This window comes from Sus scrofa, chromosome 8 (genome assembly GCF_054392235.1).
Source record: "Sus scrofa isolate SSC_HxYL_T2T_F1_AM1 chromosome 8, Sscrofa_HxYL_maternal_Yorkshire_Landrace_v2.0, whole genome shotgun sequence".
NCBI classification, from domain to species: Eukaryota; Metazoa; Chordata; class Mammalia; order Artiodactyla; family Suidae; genus Sus; species Sus scrofa.
The window spans coordinates 127013505-127034010 of record NC_139390.1 but is presented as its reverse complement, the minus strand read 5'-3'; the positions used below and the strand labels follow the sequence as shown (position 1 = coordinate 127034010).

Genomic DNA, 20506 nt, shown 5'->3' with positions numbered 1-20506 from the left:
CTACACCACAGCCAAGGCAACAACAGATTTGAGCTGAATCTGCGACCTACACTGCAGCTTGCGGCAATCCCAGATCCTTAATGCACTGAGCGAGGCTAGGGACTGAACCCACATTCTCATGGACACTATGTCAGGTTCCTAACTCACTAAGCCATAATGGAAATTCCAAAAGTAGAATATTAAGAAATTTAATAACTCAGGAGAGACAGGATTAGGATGGCACAGCTGAAGGACTAGAGCTCACCTTCTCTCATGAAAAACAACAAAATTACAACCAACTGCTGAACAACCATAACAAAATAGCCTGGAAACTATGAAAAAAGACATCCTGTACCAAAAGGCAAAGAAGCTACTTTGAGATGGTAAGAGGGGCAGCTATGCGATGTAAGCAACCCCATACCAGCTGGCTGGGCAACCCACGGACTAGAAAGTCTCACCCCACAGGAGTGAGAGTTCTGAGCCCCACATCAAATTCTCATGCCTGAGGGTCTGGCCCTGGCAGAAGAAAACCCCAAAGCATTTGGCATTGAAGGCCAACAGGGCTTGTGCACAGGAGCTCCACAGGACTGAGGGAAACAGACTCCACTCCTGAAGGGCACAAACAGGCTTTCATCTGCGCAGGGTCCCAGGATACAGCAGAGACTCCATAAGAATCTGGGTCAGACCTCCCAGTAGATCTTGCAGTATCTCCTAGGAAAACAGGGGGTGACTGTGGCTCATTGTGGAGGAAGGATATTGGAGGCAAATGTTCTCAGGAATAATCATCAGTGTGGCCTTCCCTGGAGATGGCCATTTTGGAAAAATCTGGTCCTGTCCATCAGGCCTGAGAAGCCCTAGGCCAAACAGTAAACCCAGGTGGGAACACAGCCCCACACATCAGCAAACAGGCTGCCTGAGTTTGTCTCTGTCACACTCAGAGACAAAACCCCACCCACCAGAAGGATAAGAATCAGCTCCACCTATCAGTGGGCAGACATCAGAAGCAAGAGAGGTTACAACCTTACTGCCTGCAATAAGGAGACCACACACACACACACACAAATCTATGCAAAATGAAAATTCAGAGAACTATGACCTAGATAAAAGAACAAGGGGAAAAAAAAACAGAAAAACAGCTAAGTGATCAGGAGATTAGAAAAAGACTTTAGACTAATGACAGTAAAGATGATTCAAGATCATGGAAATAAACTAGACGCAGAGACTGATAAATTACAAGAACCATTGGACAAAGAAATAGAAGATTTAAAGGCTAAGCAAACAGAGGAGTTCCCTTCGTGGCTCAGTGGAAACAAATCTGACTAGGAACCATGAAACTGGTAGAAATCACTGATGCAGATAATAAAAGAAAAAGAAATGAAGACAGTGTAGGAGAACTCTGGGACAACTCTAAGCATACCAACAACCGCATTATAGGGGTACCAAAAGAAGGAGAGAGAGAGAAAGGGCCAGAGAAAATATTTTAAGAGATAATAGCCAAAAACTTCCCTAACATGGGAAGTTGATTCTCTAACATGGAATCACTCAAATCCAGGAAGCACAACCAATACCATATACAATAAACCCAAGAAAACACTGAGGCACATTTAATCAAACTGACCAAAGTTAAGGACAAAGAGAAAATAATGAAAGCAGCTAGGGAAAAGAAATTACAAGGGAACCCTGATAAGGTTATCAGCTGATTTATCTATCAGCAGAAACTCTAAGGCCAGAAAGGAGTGGTACAATATACTTAAAGTGATGAAAGAGAAAAACCTCCAACCAAGATTACTCAACCCAGCAAGGCTCTCATTCATATTTGAAAGAGAAATCAAAAGCTTTACAGATAAGCTAGGAGAATTCAACAACACTAAACCAGCTTTTACAACAAGTACTAAAGGAACTTTTCTAGGTGGAAAAGAAAATGCCGCAATTAGAAACAAAAATATTACAAATGACAAGGCTCATCGGTAAAGGCATACATATAGCAAAGGCAGGAAATCATTCAGACAAAAACATGCTAACAAATCCAGAAATCACGAGGAGGGTACAAATGTAGGATACTGGAGATACATTTACAATTAAGAGACCAGTTATTTAAAACAATCATGTGTGTGTGTGTGTGTGTGTGTGTGTGTGTGTGTGTGTGTGTGTGCGCGCGCACGCGCATCCCTATATCAAAATTTCATAGTAACTGCAAACTAAAAACCTATAATAGATACACACATAAATAAGAAAAAGCAATTCAGGGAGTTCCCATTGTGGCTCAGTGGTTAACAAATCTGACTAAGAACCATTAAGTTGCAGGTTCGATCCCTGGCTCACTCAGTGGGTTAAGGATTTGGTGTTGCTGTGAGCTGTTGCAGATGTGGCTCGGATTCCACTTTGCTGTGGCTCTGGTGTAGGCCGGTGGCTACAGCTCCAATTGGACCCCTAGCCTGGGAACCTCCATATGCCACAGGTACAGCCCTGGAAAAAGACAAAAAGGGAAAAAAAAAAAAAAAAAAAGCAATCCAGGAGTTCCCATCATGGCTCAGGAGAAACTAATCTGACTAGTATCCATGAGGACACTGGTTCGATCCCTGGCCTTGCTCAGTCAGTTAAGGATCTGCTGTTGCCACAAGCTGTGGTGTAGGTTGCAGATACAGCTCAGATCCTGAGTTGCTGTGGCTGTGGTGCAGGCTTGGCAGCTGTAGCTCTAATTCGACCCCTAGGCCTGGAAACTTCCATATCCTGCAAGTGAGGCCCTAAAGAGCAAAAGTAATAATAATAATAGTAATTACCTTAAATGTAAATAGACTAAATGCCCCAAACAAAAGACATAAACTGGCTGAATGGATACAAAAACAAGACCCATATATATGCTGTCTTCAAGAGACCCACTTCAGTTCAAGGGACACATACAGACTGAAAATGAGAGGATGGAAAAAATATCCCATGCAAACAGAAATCAAAAGAAAGCTGGAGTAGCAATATTCACACCAGATATAAGAGGAAGTTCTCTTTATAACTCAGCAGTTATTGAACCCGACTAGGATCCATGAGGATGTGCGTTTGATCCCTGGCCTCACTCAGTGGATTAAGGATCTGGCACTGCCGTGAGCTGTGGTGTGGGCCAGCAGCTATAGCTCCAATTCAACCCCTAGCCTGGGAACTTCCATATGCCATGGGTGTGGCCTAAAAGAGCAAAGAAAAGAAGGAAAAAAAGAATGTTATAAGCGATGAAGAAGGACATTAGACAATGATCAAAGGATCAGTCCAAGAAGAAGATATAACAATTGTAAATATGTATGCACCCAACATAGGATCACCTCAATATGTAAGGCAACAGCTAACAGCCTTAAAAGGAGAAACTAACCACAACACAATAATAGTGGGGAACTTTAACACCCCTCTTACAGCAATGGAGATCATCCAGACAGGAAATTAACAAGAGGAGTTCCCGTCATGGCTCAGTGGTTAACGAATCTGACTAGGAACCATGAGGTTGAGGGTTCGATCCCTGGCCTCACTCAGTGGGTTAAGGACCCGGTGTTGCTGTGAGCTGTGGTGTGAGTTGCAGATGTGGCTCAGCTCCTACACTGCAGTGGTTGTGGTATAGGCTGGAGGCTACAGCTCTGATTAGACCCCTAGTCTGGAAACCTCCATATGCCGTCAGAGCGGCCCTAGAAACGGCAAAAAGACAGACAAAAAAAAAAAAAAAGAAAGAAAGAAAGAAAAGAAAATTAACAAGAAAAAAGAGGCCTTAAATGATGGACTTAATAGATATGTATAAAAGATTCCATCCAAAAGCAGCAGAATACATATTCTTGTCAAGTGCACATGGAATATTCTCTAGGATAGATCACATTTTTGGCCACAAATCAAGCCTTGGTAAATTTAAGAAAACTGAAATCATATCAACCATCTTTTATGACCACAACACTGTAAGACTAGAAACCAACAACAACAAAAAACTGCAAAAAAAACATAAACATGTGAAGACTAAACCACATGCTACTAAACAACCAATGGATCACTGAAGAAATCACAGAAGAAATTAAAAAATACCTAGAAGCAAATGACAGCAAAGACAAACAATCCAAAAACCTATGATATGCTGCAAAAGCAATTTTAAGAGGGAAGTTTATAGCAGTACACGCCTGCCTCAGGAAACAAGAAAAAATCTCAATAAAAAATCTAACTTTATGACTAAGGCAACTAGATAAAGAAGAACAGACAAAACCTGAAGTTAGCAGAAGAAATCATAAAGATCACAGCAGAAATAAATGAAATAGAAATGAAGAAAATCATAGAAAAGATCAATGAAACTAAAAGCTAGTTCTTTAAAAAGATCAACAAAATTGATAAACCCTTAGCCAGACTCATCAAGAAAAAGAGAGGACTCAAATCACTAAAATTAGAAATGAAAAAGGAGAAGTTACAATGGGCATCACAGAAAAACAAGGGATCATAAGAGACTACTACAAGCTAATATATATATATGCCAATAAAATGGACAACCTAGAAGAAATGGAGAAATTCTTAGAAAAGTACATAATCTTCCAAGAGTAAACCAAGAAGAGGGAGAAAAGGTGAATAGACCAATCAAAAGAACTGAAATTGAAATTGTGATTAAAAAACTTCCACCAAATAAAAGTCCAGGACCAGATGGCCTCACAGGCAAATTCTATCAAAAACTGAGAGAAGGAAGTTCCCGTCGTGGCGCAGTGGTTGACGAATCCGACTAGGAACCATGAGGTTGCGGGTTCGGTCCCTGCCCTTGCTCAGTGGGTTAACGATCCGGCGTTGCCGTGAGCTGTGGTGTAGGTTGCAGATGCGGCTCGGATCCCGTGTTGCTGTGGCTCTGGCGTAGGCCGGTGGCTACAGCTCCGATTGGACCCCTAGCCTGGGAACCTCCATATGCCGCGGGAGCGGCCCAAGAAATAGCAACAACAACAACAACAACAACAACAAAAAAAAAAAGACAAAAAAAAAAAAAAGAAAAAACCTGAGAGAAGGAATGGCCATGGTGGTACAGTCGTAGCGAACCTGACTACTATTCATGAGGATGCGGGTTTGATCCCTGGCCTCACCAGCATTGCCTTGAGCTGTGATGTAGCTCGCAGACACTGCTTGGATCCCATGTTGCTGCAGCTGTGGTGTAGGCTGGCAGCTACAGCTTTCATTCAACCCTTAGCCTGTGAACTTCTACATGCCATGGGTGTGGCCCTGGGGAAAAAAAAAAAAAAAACTCAGGGAAGAGTTAACACCTATCCTTCTGAAACTATTCCAAAAAAATTGCAGAGGAAGGAACACTCCCAAACTCATTCTATGAAGCCACCATCAACGTAATACCAAAATGAGTCAAAGATACCACACACAAAAAAAATTACAGGCCAATATCACTGATGAACAGATGCAAAAATCCTCAACAAAATACTAGCAAACCAAATATAGCAATGCATTAAAAGGATCGTACGCCATAATCAAGCGGGATTTAACCCAGGGATGCAAGGAATTTTAAATATCTGCAAACCAATCAGTGTGATACACCATATTAACAAACTAAAGAATAAAAATTGTATGATCCTTTAAATAGATGCAGAAAAAGCTTCTGACAAATCCAACACCCATTTCTGATAAAAACCCTCCAGAATGTGGGCACAGCTCAACATAATAAAAGCTATAAATGACAAACCCACAGCTAACATCATTCTCAATGGTGAAAAGCTGAAAGAATTCCCACTAAGATCCAGAACAAGACAAAGAGGTCTGCTTTTGCCACTTCTCTTTAACATAGTTTTGTAAGTCCTAGCCATGGCAATCAGAGAAGAGAAAGAAATTAAAGGAATCCAAACTAGAAAGAAGTAAAACTATCACTGTTTGCAGAAAACATGATACTATACCTCGAAAATCCTAAAGTTGCTATCAGAAAACTGTTAGAGCTCATCAATGAACTTGGTAAAGTTGGAGGATACAACATTAATACTTAGCAATCAACTGCATTTCTATATACTAACAATGACAGATCCAAAAGAGAAAGTAGGGAAACCATCCCACTTACCATCGCATCAAAAAGAATAAAATACCTAGTAATAAGCCTACCTAAAGAGACAAAAAACCTGTACTCCGAAAACTATGAGACCCTGATGATAGCAATCAAAGATGACACAGATGGAAAGACAAACCATGCTCTTGGACTGAAAGAATCAATACTGTCAAAATGACTACACTACACAAGGCAATCTAAAGATTCAATGCAATCTCTATCAAATTACCAAGGGCATTTTCCACGGAACTAAAACAAAATATTTTAGTTTGTTTGGAAACACAAAAGACCCAGAATAGCCAAAGCTATCCTGAGAAAGACAAATGGAGCTGGAGGAATCAGGCTCCCTGAATTCAGGCTATACTTACAAAGCTACAGTCATCAAAACAGTATGGCATGTGCACAAAATCAGAAATACAGATCAATGGAACAGGATAGAAAGCCCAGAATTAAACCCACGGACCAATGGTCAACTAATGCACGACAAAAGTGGCAAGACTATACAATGGAGAAAAGACAGTCCCATCAGTAAGTGGTGCTGGGAAAACTGGATGGCTACATGTAAAAGAATTAAATTAGAACACTCTCTAACACCTTTCACAAAAATAAACTCAAAATGGATTAAAGACTTAAACATAAGACCAGATACTGTAAAAGTCTCAGAGGAAAACAGGCCAAACACTCTTTGACATGAATCTCAGCAATATCTTCTCAGCCCCACCTCCTAGAATAATGACAGTAAAACCAAAAATAAACACATGGGACCTAATTAAACTTGAAAGTTTTTGCACAAAATAAAGGAAACCCTAAACAAAATAAAAAGACAACCCACAGAATGGGAGCAAATATTTGCAAAAAAAGTGACTGACAAGGGATTAATCTCCAAAATATATATAAACACCTCCTGCAGCTCAATATCAAAAAAACAACCCTAACCCCAACCCTAACCCCATTAAAAAATGGACAAAAGGTAGATCCTGTCGTGGCTCAGTGGTAAAAAACCCAACTAAGATCCATGGGGAGGCGAGTTTAATCCCTTAATCCTCATTCAGTGGGTTAAGCAAGAGAAAAAGAAAAAAAAAAAAAAAAAAGGCAGAAGATCTAAACAGATAATCTCCAAAGACATATAAGAGGTCAAAAAAAAAAAAAAAAACACATGAAAAGATGTTAAACATCACTAATTATTAGAAAAATGCAAATCAAAACCACACAGACACACACACGCACATACATACTTTGCGTTTTAGGGCCGCACCCACAGCATATGCAAGTTCCCAGGCTAGGGATCCAATCGGAGCTGTAGCTGCTGGCCTACACCACAGAAATAGCAATGCAGGATCCGAGCCATGTCTGTGACCTACACTACAGCTCACAGCAATGCCAGATCCTTAACCCACTGAGCAGGATCAAACCTGCATCCTCATGGATGCTACTCAGATTTGTTAACTGCTGAGCCATGACAGCAACTCCCAAAACTATATTTTGATATAAGGTACCACCTTACACCACCCAGAATGGCTGTCACCAAAAAGTCTACAAACAATAAATGCTGGGAAGGGTATGGAGAAAAGGGAACCCTCTTACACTGTTGGGAGGAATGTAAATTGGTGCAACCACTATGGAAAACAGCACCGGGATTCCTCAAAAGACTAAAAATAGAATTACCAAATGATTCAGCAATCCCACTTCTGGGCATATATCTAGAGGAAACCATGACTTGTAAAGATACATGTACCCCAATGTTCATTCCATCACTATATACAATAGCCAAGACCTGGAACGATCTAAATGTCCATCAACAGAAGAGTGGATAAAGAAGATGTGATACATACATACAACAGTGTATTACTCAGCCATAAAAAAGAATGAAATAATGCCACGTGCGGCAATATGGATGGACCTAGAATTATCACGCTAAGTGAAGTTCAACAGTGAGACACAAACATCATATGCTATCACTTATATGTGCAATCTAAAAAAGGATACAATTAACTCATTTGCAGAACAGAAACAGACTCACAGACTTTGAAAAACTTAATGGTTACCAAAGGAGACAGGTTGTGGGGGAGGGATAGATTGGGGGTTTGGGACGGAAATGTTCTAAAATTAGGTTGTGATGATGGTTGTACACCTATAAATGTAAAATTCACTGAATTTAAAAAAATTTAATAACCCAAAATTACTATCATCTAATTACGTATGACATACTTTCATTTGTCATATAACGGTGAAATTGTAGAATACCAAAGAATAAGCCAGTCCTTAAAGTAGCTAATGAGATTACCTACAAAGAAACAGAAATTAAACTGCCTATTTATTTCTCATCAGCAACAATGGCAGCTAAATGAATACCTTCAAAATGTTCAGGGAGAATAACTGTCAATTTAAGGTCTGTACTAATTCTCTGAACATTAAACAAGATTAAAAACATTTTCGAACAAACAAAAACTGAGACAACTTACCATTAAGACTTCACTAGAGGATGCTATGATATACACAGTTTGAATAGAAGGAAAATGCTTTCATCCAGGCTGAGGTGTAAAAGGGAAGGGGCATTATGGGGTCCAAATACTGTGTTCAGTGTGTGAATAAATCTATAATATTGAGTCTATAAAAAAAATATATATATATGTCTGGGATTTGCTATAATATACTGGAGGGGCATAAAAGAGGTGGTAGAGACAATACATGAAATAAGATTGGCCATATGTATTCATAATGGTTAAACGATGGGAGAGTGACAGGGACTGATTATGATATTCTTTCTCCTTCTGGGTAAGCTTGAAACTTCCCATAATAAGTTATAACTAAACATAAAAAAAAAAAAATCAACAGAACGAAAAGGAAAAAACAGAGAAATCCACCATGATAGTAAAAGATATTAACATGTTTTTAATCCATAACTGACACTGGATAGATTAAATACTCACTAAGAATTCAAATGATATAAACATCGAATTTATCAAGTTTTATCTAAGAAACATATACAATTATATTCATTCTTTACAGGTACACAGGAATGAAAATTGACTACATTATAATTAGACTATAATACTATCTTCTTCAAATCTCAAAGAATTAGTATTATAATATGCAATAATCACTAAGCACAATGTGAGGAAGAAATCAATTACAAAACTGTAACTGGATAAAATGGGTTTGAAGGGGAAAAAAATCTAGGCAATTTATTAATCAAAGATTCATTCATAATACAAATAAAAAAACAGAATTGAATAAAAGGAACATAATGACACATCAGAACCTGTGGGTCAATAACCACTGCCAGGACAACTGTGTATCCATATGCAAAACAAAGAATTTGGATCCTTTCACACCATACTTTAAAAAATTACCTCAAAATAGATCACACATCTAAATTTAAGAGCTGAAACTCTAAGACTCTTAGAAGAAAATACAGGAATAAATCTTAATGCCCTTGATTTAGGCAAAAATTCTTAGATATGACAAATGAAGCAAAATGGAAAAGAAAAAAACAGAGAAACTGGACTTCATCAAAATTAAAAACTCTAACCTTCAAAGAATAATAAAGTAAAAAGACAACCCAGAGAATGGGAAAAGTATTTACAAAATCATGTATCTGCAAAAGACATATATCCAGAATACATAAAGAATTCTTACAACTCAATAATAAAAAGACCAAAAACTCAATAAAGGAAACAGGTAAAGAACCTTAATAGACATTCTCCAAAAGAGACAGACAAATGACCAATAAGTACATGAAAAGCCGCTCAACAACAGTAGCCACTAGGCAAATGAATATTAAAACTATAATGAAATACCCACTAGGATGACTATAATCAACAGGATGGACACTAACAAGTGTTGGCAAGGATGTGGAAAAACTGGAATCCTCATACAGTGCTGGTGGTAATGGAAAATAGTGTGGCCACTTTGAAAAATCATCTGGTAGTTCTTTAAAAGATTAAACACATAGTTACCATCTGACCCAACAATCCTATCCCTGGGTGTATACCCAAAAGAAATGAAAACATACATGGACATAAAAACTGGTTCATAAATTTCCTTAACAGTATTGTTCATAATAGAAAACAAATGGAAACACTCAAAAGGTCCATCAACTGATGAATGGATAAATAAAATGTGATTATGTCCATACAACAGAATATTATTTGACAATTTAAAAAATGAAGTATTAATATATGTTACAACATGGACAAACCTTGAAAACATGCTAAGTGAAAAAAGTCAGTCACCAAAGACCACATAGTGTATGTATGGTTCCATTTATATGAAAAATATGGACTATGCAAATCTACAGAGACAGAAAGATCAATTGTTGCCCAGGGCTAGTGGGAAAGGAAGGATGGAATTGAGGAGAAATGAGGAGTGATTGCTAGTGAGTATGAGGTTTTTTTTCCTGCGATGAAGAAAATGGTCTAAAACTAATTGTTCTAATGGTTGCACAACTCTGTGAACCCACTGGATGATACACTTTTAATGAATTAATTGTATAGTATGTGGCTTATATATCAATAAAGCTATTACATATATATATATTTTTAAAAACGCTGCTGTGTCATTGGCCAATTTGCAAACATACAAATACTTAAATCTTTCAATTTTATATACAAGAATTTTCTACCATATCTTTTCCCTAGCTACTATATTTAAGAAGTCACCAAAAACCTAAGAGATTCATCTTTTATAACAATCTAGTTGTAGATGGTAAAAAAGGCTCTTCGACAGCAATCCATTAGTTATTAACAAGGTAAGTATTACAGTCAATTTTTAACTACAGTTTAGTTCATATATAATGCAGTTACAACATTAACCTTGACAGCAGAAGCCAGCATGGTATGGGGGTAGTGATTCACAAACTTTTTAATATGAAAAAGTCTATGGAAATTCTGAGATGTCATCAGCTTAAAGTTTAAATCTCTGCAAAATCAGAGGAATTACATAGCAACATTGAAACAGCATATACAAAATCCCCAAATATAAGAAGATAAGGAGAAACCACCAATAGTTACAAGATCTATGTGGGTATTATTATCTGTGTGGTTAGAGGTAGAGAAGAGTAATGTTTTTCTGTACCAGTCCACAGAACAAAACTCCAAAATAGCAAATAGGGACTCTCTATGAAGCACAGCAGGCAAAACTGAGAAGGGTGAGAAAAAAGGAACAGGTTTTGGTCCCTACAATAGCATGTGAGTGCAACAGTCCACCATAAACTCTTAAAGGCAAAAAATACTTCACTCACAATTCTCAAAACTAATCTGCCAAAGTCCTCTTCCAGAACAAAGCCACACCAAGGAGAAGCTGCCAGGAACAGGACCCAAAACGAAAAGGATAGAGGCAATAGAAAGAAAAAGAAAAGAGAAACTCTGTACAAAGTGGAGAAGAAAGCAGTGAGATCTTACATAATAAGGTGAATTTTTTTGAAACTGGAGAAGATTTCTGTGTATTTAGAAAGGCTAACTAACTTCACATAAAAATGAGTAAAAGAAAATAAGAGAAGTGAAATCAGATATAAAGTTATAAGAGAAAAAAAGAGAAGAGGAATAAATCTTTGAACATAATTAAAGCATACCACAAAGACTTGACAACAAAACCACCTACAATTTCAAAACAAGTGGGAAAGACTTTTAAAAATTATATACAACAAAAAAGAACAACATGAATTAGAATTAAAACAACCCCCCCCATTATCTACCCAGAGCTTAGAAGATAAAACTTGGATGAAAAAATAAAAAAGGAAAAACCAATTCAAAAAAGACTAAACTAGAAGAAACAAAAGAATTAATAAACACAATAGATAATGTTGTATAAATGAAAGAATATAAAAAGGAAGGAAAACTTTAAAACTGAAACAAATGAAGAAGAAAAAATTACAAAGAAAATGGCAAATCCTGAAGATTGTTAAAGAAGATCCAACACATATAATAGGAGTCCTGAAGAAGAAAAATAAAGGAAATAAAACCAATATAATAATAATTGAAGAAAACACTTCTGATATAGAAACAAAAACATCTGAAACCATACAATGAAAGGGCAAATGACATACCTAAGAATACTGACACAGAAAAAAACAACATCAAAATATATTCTAGTAAAATTAATTGGGCATCTAAAGAGCAAATGACTTACAAAAGAAAGAAAATTAGACTGTCATCAGACTCTGCTCCTAAGTGGTACTCACATAAAACAGTAGAATAATATATTTAGATATTCAAAGAAAATTTGAGCCAAGAATTTTGCATCCATCAAACTATCTTCAAGCATCAAGACCCGAAATGAAGAGCTCTCTTGCAGTACAGTAGGTTAAGGATCTGGCATTGTCACTGCAGTGGCTTGGGTCACTGTTGTTGGGTGGGTTTGATACCTGGCCTGGGAACTTCCATATGCTGCAGGTGTGGCCCCCCAAAAAAGACCCAGAGATAAACTGTTTTCAGCATTCCAGAATGCTCTTAGGGAGCATAGTTCCCACAAGGCTTCCTAGAAATCTATTAGAGAACAGGCTTCAGAAATCCAAAATAGAGATACAATGACATAAGAATTGATGGTGAGCATTAAATGTAGTGACCTATCGAGATAAGACTGAACAGCAAGTAAAAGAGACTTACAAAGTATGTAAAGATAGTATGTTCTGACAGTGTAGACTGGTTCAAATATTTTTAAAATGGTGGGCTTCCTCTGCCTTTCATTTCACTTGGAAAAAAAAACTGTCTTCTCTTTCCTTCTTTTTCACTTGGCAGCTGAGGCCTGAACTAAGGAGGCAGTAAGAGCCAAAAGAGTGGCTGAGCTATAGGGCCTGCATCAATGGGGTCAAAAACTCATTACACACAGGGGAAAATGAACAAATAAGTAAACCGAAGATAAGAGGAGCCGCATTTCTCACTGTCGGCAAATAGAATCACAAAAGAAAATGCAGAAGGCTAGAATGAACTCTACACATCAAAGGAAGGTGTGTTGAGTCTTGCACAGATATCAAATTAATGTAGATTAAATTACTACAGATATGTGTATGCCTGCATACACATACATATAACACACACACACACATACACACACACACACACATACATGCATTCACACATACATATATTCCTTAAATCTGTCTACTAAAAAGACCTAGAAGCAATGACATGCCTGTAGCAATGAGCTTACCTAGTGTCTATATCTTAGTTTCTAAATACCATTATCCACTAAAAAGAATCAGGGCTCCTTCAAAAAGAGCTGATTCCCAGGGCAAAGAAAGTAAAAAATGAGCTTGAAAAATTTTTTGTGCCAGAAAGTAAAGAAGCTCAAAGAATGATGAGAACATGTCGAAAAGACAGGAGCCAGTTTGAAGAGGCTCCTAATGACTAAATCTGAGGATATCTGAGCATCAAAAGGAATAATAATAGTAATGGATTAAACAGGAATTCATGAAACCATACTAATAAATAAAGTGGAATGCCAACTAATTGTAGAAGGAATGACAGAATAAGAAAAACAACATTTGGCAACCATGAGAAATTTATTTTGGAATGAATCATCAATGGATGATAAAAGGAGCTGGTGAAAGTTTGTTGTGGAATAGGACATTCACAGTGTCAAAGCATTTTCCCACAAAGCATTTTTTTTTTTTTTTTTTTTTTTTGGTCTTTTTGCTATTTCTTGGACCGCTCCTGCGGCATATGGAGGTTCCCAGGCTAGGGGTCAAATTGGAGCTGTAGCCGCCAGCCTATGCCAGAGCCACAGCAACGCTGGATCCGAGCCGCGTCTGCAACCTACACCACAGCTCACGGCAACGCCAGATCCTTAATCCACTGAGCAAGTGCAGGAACCGAACCCGCAACCTCATGGTTCCTAGTCGGATTCGTTAACCACTGCGCCACGACGGGAATTCCCACAAAGCATTTATCACTTAGAAAAGATAAAAAGTTTTAGAGTGGAGAAAACTGGCAACTGCCAACTTTACCAAGTGATCAAAGTTAACCTCACCAGTAAGAACCAAATTAACATGTGAATCCTGATATGCAACACTAAAAAACACAACATCACTTCTACGGAATGTCTGCCAAAAATTTACAGGAGGAAATGACAACCGAACCCAAAATGAAGGAAATTCTACAAAGCAGCTGGTTTGCATTCATCAAAGGACAGTATCTAGAGAAAAAACACACCACTTATGTGCAACATGTGTCCTTTTCACTACCTGAAACATAATTGGGAGGACTGGCAGAATTTGAATAAGGTACATGCACTAATTTCGTGAAATTGACGGTTAATACCATGATTCTGTAAGAGTGTTCTTGTCTTAAGAAACATACACTGAATTATTTAGGGGTAACATTATTTATTATGTCTACAACTTACTCTTAAGTGGTTCAGGAAAAAAATATTAGAACAAATTGTAGGAGGGGGTTGGCAGAGCAAGGGAGATAGCAGGCAGAGAGGAAGGACATGATAAAGCAAATGTAAAATTTTATCAAATAGGAAGCCTGAATGAAATGTGTATGAGAAGTCCGTACTATTTTGTGACCTTTCTATAAGTTTGAGAGTATGTCAAAATTTAAAAAAAAAAAAAAAAAAGTAGGGAAAGTGGAGAGGGTATATATACAAAGACATTTTAACAGTTTTTAGTAATTTTATTAGTGAGGTAGTATGAGTAATATCACACCGCAACTATTATGCATATGAGGTGGCGTAAAGCAAATAAATAATCACGATAGATTCTATAATTTGCCATGGCCTTGAAAATCAGGATTACTACTGAGGAATGAAAAAGATGGAAATATAAGCTAAAAAAGCTTTAAACACCCCAAACTGCTTAACTTGAATTGGCCTTACTAGTATAAACTGATCAGCTCTTTTAGCTTAAAAAAAATTTTTTTTAAATCCCTAGTCTATACATTGAAGAGGCCCAGAAACAAGGAACAAAATCTATTAGCTACAGCACCCTTAGTACCCTTAGTACAGACTGTGATACTGTAACACCATTTTCCACTAAAAGAAACCAGGGCTTATCGGAGATATGGTTGATTCCAGGTCTACTACAGGGAATGTACAAGAGGAATCTGATACTTTCTGTTGCACCAAAGAGCAAGGTAATTATTAACTATTGGGAATGTGTCTATAGGACTTAGGAGCTAATGTAAAGGGTTCCCACTGACCAAAGATCTAAAAAATAATATAAGCTGTTTGGAGAAAGAAAACTATCTCCTTTTCTTGAAAACTATAACAGCAATCAAGCACTTATTATATCCCGCCTTTCCTACACGAAGTACACCACGTGTATCCCTAAGACAGGTGAGTGTCTCTTGATAGAAGTATTTCAGCTAATGAAGAAATTATTGTAAAGCTAGATGTGAAAGTGGCTATGTGTTTAACATTTATAGATGGTCACAAAATCCCTATGCATGCGAGCTGGAAGTTTTCTGTACATTGCCTTTCATTCATAGCACAAACATATTTTCTCATTGCTTTTCTGGACACTTTCCATGTTAAGAGCGAGACGTTAGACATTGCTAGTAGGATCATAGAGTTGTTTTAGATTTTCAGTTATTATGATACTGAAAATTCTTTTACAATTTCATGCAAAGGAGCTCTGCTTAACAATGGCTGGATGTACACATGCACCTACACTGAGTACTCTTTGGCCCCAAAGAGTGAAAATTTGGACAAGTTCCATTACCTCTGGGTCTCAATATCCAGTTTTGTCATCTTAAAAATGGAATCAGCAAGGTTTCTGTATTAATAATCACTGGAACCAGTGCCTGAGAAGGTAATGTGATTCAGTTCAAGTACTGCCAGCATTTAGAACACACTGGCTTTTTCTGATTAAATGTCTTAGCTATCATAAGAGATCTCATTTACAAAAACATGCAGTATTACAACATTAGTTGGGCAGATACAGTACTTATAAACCAGATTACATTTATTTTTGGTTTTAAAACTATCCAATCTTCTTTTATGCATTCACATTCCAGACACATTGCTTTGCTTGGGGTTTTAACGTAATTTGTATTTAAGTATACTCCATATTAAGGACCAGTAAAAAAGTAAATATAGTATTAAAAATGTTTATGTGGATAATCCAAAAGTGAAGAACCATGGTCTGTTTTTATTTCATAAGTTTCTACTGCACACCTGTTATATATAATGTCCATCATTAACTGAAACTAAAATAAGAACACATGATTTGAAAAACAAATGGATTTTTTCCCTCCTCCTCACAAACTGGATACAGTTTTTATTTGTGTGATTATAAAAAGTAATGTTGTTCACCTAAAAAAAGATACAACAAAGTAAAGATCACTTATAAATCCCACACAAGAAAAAAAAAAAATCACTCAACCGCTTTGGTATATTTAACTCTAGCTATTCTAGTTCACTAGCGCTCTAGCTTTTTATATATTTTTAAACAAAACTAGAATAATCTACATATGTTTACCTTTATTAAATTCATAATTCTACCTTTATTAAAGTCATGTCATTGTATTTTATCACTTTATAGCAATAATTATAGGTCTATATCATTTTTTTAAGACCTTATTCAGGACTATTGCAGTATAGGAGAGAGCAGGTTCAACTCGGAATTCAGCAGAGAGAGCTGGGAATTTACAGCCAAAGAACAGAATGAGGTGGGTCAATGGATGGAAAATTACTGAGGCACGTCATCGTTTTTAATAGGCGCAGAGTATATGAATGCAATGCAATTTATTTAATCAATTCCCACTGATGGACTCCTTCCAAATTTTTGCTACAGTGACAACTCTTATATATACATTTTTACATACTTGTCTGATTATGGAAAAGCTTCATTTGTGAATATATTACCATGAAAAGACTTACCGCTATAACTTTTTCATTTAGTTATTTATTTAAGAAATTGTCTTCATTGATAAAGGAGTGAAATTAGAATAAAGAGTTTCCATTCCAGAAAACCCAGGTTTATAGATGCCACAAGTATAAGCAAAGCTCAGTCGGGCACCAAGGGAGTAGAAAAGGTGATTAACATTAAAATGGCTTCTGACAGCAGAGGATTTTTTTTTATTTTTATTTTTTGTCTTTTTAGGGCTGCACCACAGGCAGGCATAAGGAGGTTCCTAGGCTAGAAGTCGAATCAGAGTGGTAGCCACTGGCCTACACCACAGCCACAGACAGCAACATTGCGTCTGCAACCTACACCACAGCTCATGGCAATGCCGGATCCTTAACCCACTGAGTGAGGCCAGGGATCGAACCTGTGTCCTCATGGATGCTCATCAGATTCGTTTCCACTGAGCCAGGATGTGCAGAGGAATTTTTAATCTAGAAAAGGGACAACTATATACATGGATAATAGGATAATACAGGGAATGAAAGCAAAGAGGGGAGAACTACATATTAACTAAGAAGGGAATGAGTAGTTGAATCCAAATGGAGATTAATCCTAGCTTAATTATTTTATACTCAAATAGGTGACTAAAAAAATGACGGAAAAAAAGATAATATAACTTGCTAACTCCAAGGCACCATTGAAATATTTTTGTCTGTAACAATACCTGACGTCCTTACAGCACTTAATAAAATGATCTAATAATAATCCTGGGAAGATTACAGATGAGAAAACTGAGGCTCAGGAAAGGAAAGGGGAATGATAGGAATTGAGCTATTTTTGTATCCAGCAGACACTTCATATTTCAGTCCTCTAGAATGCAAGCTCCAAGAAGCCAAGAACTTTGTATAATTCTTCACTGAATCCTAGTTCCTAGAACAGTGCTTGCCACAAAAGAAGTATGGATTCAGTAAATATGTGTTGATTAACATAGCCCTATTTCATAGATGATGCAGAAACTGACTCTCCAAAAGATATTTACGAGTACAGGTCATACAACCATTAAATTAAAGTTCAAAACCAAATTCACAATGCCTGAAATAATTTGGCTATTAGCTGAAATTTGGAAATTATTTTATAACACTTAACTTGGTGCTATCAAAATAACTGTTCTGAATGTATAGTATGTAGTTGACACTAAATTTCAATTAAGTCAGAAATAAAAAGAAAATGGAATTGTCTTAAAAGGAATAGGTTGGATAATATTCCAGATGTGTAATGAAGGTTTTAAAAGCTTTATTTTTACCATTTTAAGTGAGACAAAGGGGACATACCTTTAATTTTTTTATTAGATTTAAATTTCTAAATAATGTAGCAATACAAGGAAGAAAAATCTACACACATCTCTCTCTCTCACATGAGAGAAAAAAATTAAAAGAGGACTGTTTTAACTGCTATTGTGCTAATATACGCTATGAATTATATAGGAGTTGTCTATCCATTAGACACAGGATGGCCTTTTCTGAAGCTGTAGGCTGCCATCTGGTTCAAATCACTATAAAAGTCTCGAAAACAATAAAAGTGTTTTTCTTAGACAAAAAAAAAAAAAAAATCTATATCTCAAACTGCCTGCCAGTTAGTATGAAATACTAAAGTATTAAAACAGCAATGTAAAGCGTATCTCTCCATGAAAATCCAAAACATACTAATAACCCAATAAATATACAGTTTAGAAACTAAAATGTTTCTCCTGTTGACATTCTGCTACTGACATTATCTTTCCAGAATATTTATATTTTCTACGCAGTAGTCATATTCATGTAACAATCCTTTACACATACTAAACTCATGGTATGAAAATATTCGAAAGCTGTAAAATTCGATTCATTTAGAAGTCTACTGCAATAAACAAACTGTAAGATAATATTCTCAACTAAATACTTAGAAAGCAATAATGCCCTAGATTCATTTGAAGATGAAGTTTTTCCTCAAGGAAAATGCTTGCCAATTTTTTAAAGTAATCTGTCCATCAGACTTCTCACCTGGCAAGAAAAAATGTCAAGGAGACAAAAATTCTGGAATTTAGCTAGAATTTAGGCACGTATTTTCTTATTCACTGTTCAAAATGCAATGTTATATATTTTGCCTGTCTTCGTATGAACATACTTCCAGACGAACTCAGTAAAAGTTCTGCGTTATAAGGATTTGAGGGTAGTCTAAAATAGGTGAAATTCAGGGATAAAAATGTTATATTTCATTTAACCCACACCTTCAATTCCCTTCTACACTATAAACTTTATCAGGAGCTTAAACAAATGTTCTAGATCTTTCCCTCCCCTAAATTCTTAAATTATTCTAATAAACATCTTCTGAGAACATTCTATGTAGAACTCACTTTGCTAATTATCTCACACAACTTATTTCAGCTAATGTTCACATCAACCCTGTGATGAAATCTTCATTTTCCATATAACTAAGTCCCTCATCCCTGGTCAGAAAGCTGTCAGAGATAGGTTTTCAGACTACACCACGACTATACCCAGTCACTTTATTTGGTAATCACATAATGCCTTTCAATAAACTGCGCTATTAGCTTTCACTGTTAGCTTCTTAATTTTCCCTATGTTCATGTCTTTAAGGGCAACAATTGTGTTGTGCTTTGATATGTATCTTTAGTATACTGATTCAAGTTGCTTGTATAACAGAATGATAGACTACAAGTTTAAAAATTCCTAAAGCCTCACACTTGTTCAATGGAAATGATACCAAAATAATTAAGTGCTTACTGTTAAATGCTTTCTATGTATTAACTCATTTAATACCCATAAGAGCCCTAGGAAATTGATACATTATTGCCTCATTTTGCAGACACAAAAGCTAAATGATAGAAAGGTTATCTAACTTGCCCACGATTAAGGTTACAAGCTAGTTTTGAGCTAGGATTCAAAAGCCAAAGTATTATGTCTTTAATGGTGACTTGTTTAATGTTAAAACTGTCCCACTAGGATTAGATAATGACTAAATGAAATCACATATTCGTACAGTAGGAAAATGTTTTACAAAATTAAATGTGGGCAATGATTTCTTGGCTACGGCACCAAAAGCACAAGCAATAAAAGCAAAAGTGACAAATGGGACAGTATCAAACTTAAAAACTGTGCATCAAAGGAAATAATCAACAGAATGAAAGACAACATACAGAATGGGAGGAAAAAAAAAATCTGCAAACCATGTCTGATAAGGGGTTAAAATGTAGAATATATAAAGAACTACTACAACTCAACAACACAAACAACCTAATTAAAAAATAGGCAAAGGGTCTGAATAGACATTTCCCCAAAAATTATACACAAAGGGCCAACAAGCAAATAAAAAGATGCTCAACATCAGTCATCATTAGAGAAATGCAAATCAAAACTGCAGTGAAATACCACCTCACACTCATCAGCATGGCTACTACCAAAAACCAACATCCAAACAAATAAACAAAATACAAGCGTTGGTGAGGAGGTGGGAAAACTGAAACTCTTAGTTTCCATCATGGCTCCATGGTAACGAACCTGACTAGGATCCACAAGGATATGGGTTCGATTCCTGGCTTTGACATAGGCCAGCAGCTAAAGCTCCAATTCAACCTCTACCCTGGGAACTTCCATATGCCATGGGTGCTGCCCTAAAAAGATGGGGAAAAAAAAAAAAAAAAAACAAAAACC

The 20506-nt window shown here is 36.6% G+C and overlaps 1 protein-coding gene across 2 annotated transcripts in view; it reads right to left on the bottom strand.

The window, feature by feature from the left end:
- Positions 1–20506, bottom strand: part of DNAJB14 (DnaJ heat shock protein family (Hsp40) member B14) — a 55807-nt gene that overhangs the window by 33009 nt on the left and 2292 nt on the right. The gene's annotated exons all lie outside the window — the stretch shown is intronic.